Below are 1,226 nucleotides of genomic sequence, written 5' to 3'. Positions count from 1 at the left end.
TATAATATATAGGGGAAATATAGAAATGTTACAGAAAGAAAAGTTTATGCAAATGTTTTATTTCCCCAGGCAATTCCCATTGTCCTCACCAATCAGTGGGTCACCAATCAGAGGGCCACCAATGCCCCTGGCCCAAGGTGTAAGGGCCCCATTACTGCACCTTGTACCCTATCCCTGGTATAATGAGGGGGGGGGGCATTCCATCATACATGGGGAGCACAGAGAAGACCCTTCCAATGTAAATGGAGGAATTCCTCTGGCATGGTGAGTCCGGTCATTGCACCAATTATCTGCAGCATACAATTCCTTCTTTCTGGCATGATGGGGGCGGAGTCTCAGGTCTGCAGGGGCCGGGCTCCAACTTCCCTCATACAAATAAAAAAGTCCCCTGAGGGTGATGGATCCTCGTGGGTGGGGCATAGGGTCAGCTCCAGGTGCTCGCAGGTCTCATTCCCATTGCGGCTGATGCAGGTAATGTCGCTCTTGCTGTTGTTGGTGTCAGGGGCGGAGCCAAAGATCCAATCTGCACAGAGAATAATAAAATCAGATACAAAGTAACACAAAATGTCAATTAAATCACATTGGGCAGGTGCATTGCCTACAGCAACCAATCAGAGGCTAGATGAATTCTGATTGGTTTATTGTGTGTCTACATTACTGAAAGCAGATAGCTAAATGTACACCTGAAATACATAGAAATCAATGTGTAAGCATGTTCCCAGTGTTGGAGTGACTGCGCTGGGCCAAGCTATAGGCCATAACTGGCCATTCCCATGATATGGGGACACATTCAGGTATTTATTATGTGTAGGACGGCATTAACCCCTTCCCATCCGCAGTCCAATACAATTTCCAACACAATGTCCAATCCTGAGGATAATAAATGAGGAGCCAGCAGCTGATCATGTGACCACTGTGTAAGCTCCAATGACCTGTCTGTGAACACTGCCACCTTCAGGCTGCTCGGTATAATTGCCACAATCAGATTTTTATCTTTCTAATTTAACCCAAATAAATCCTTAACATGAAAATTTCAGGGGTGCACTCCGGTCATTTCCTGCTAACCAATGCAGGCGTGGCACAGCCATCACTCAGCTTTGCTCAGAAATTATTAATTCAGATTCGGTGTAACGGACGGACGAGGATCTGAGGATCTATAATTCAGCTGCTGCTAATTCCAAAATCAGTCAAGTCAGCAAAACTCCATATTGTGTTGTCTGCAGCCT

The sequence above is a fragment of the Pyxicephalus adspersus genome, chromosome 8 (assembly GCF_032062135.1).
Source record: "Pyxicephalus adspersus chromosome 8, UCB_Pads_2.0, whole genome shotgun sequence".
Classification (NCBI taxonomy): domain Eukaryota; kingdom Metazoa; phylum Chordata; class Amphibia; order Anura; family Pyxicephalidae; genus Pyxicephalus; species Pyxicephalus adspersus.
This window is presented reverse-complemented; position numbering follows the sequence as displayed.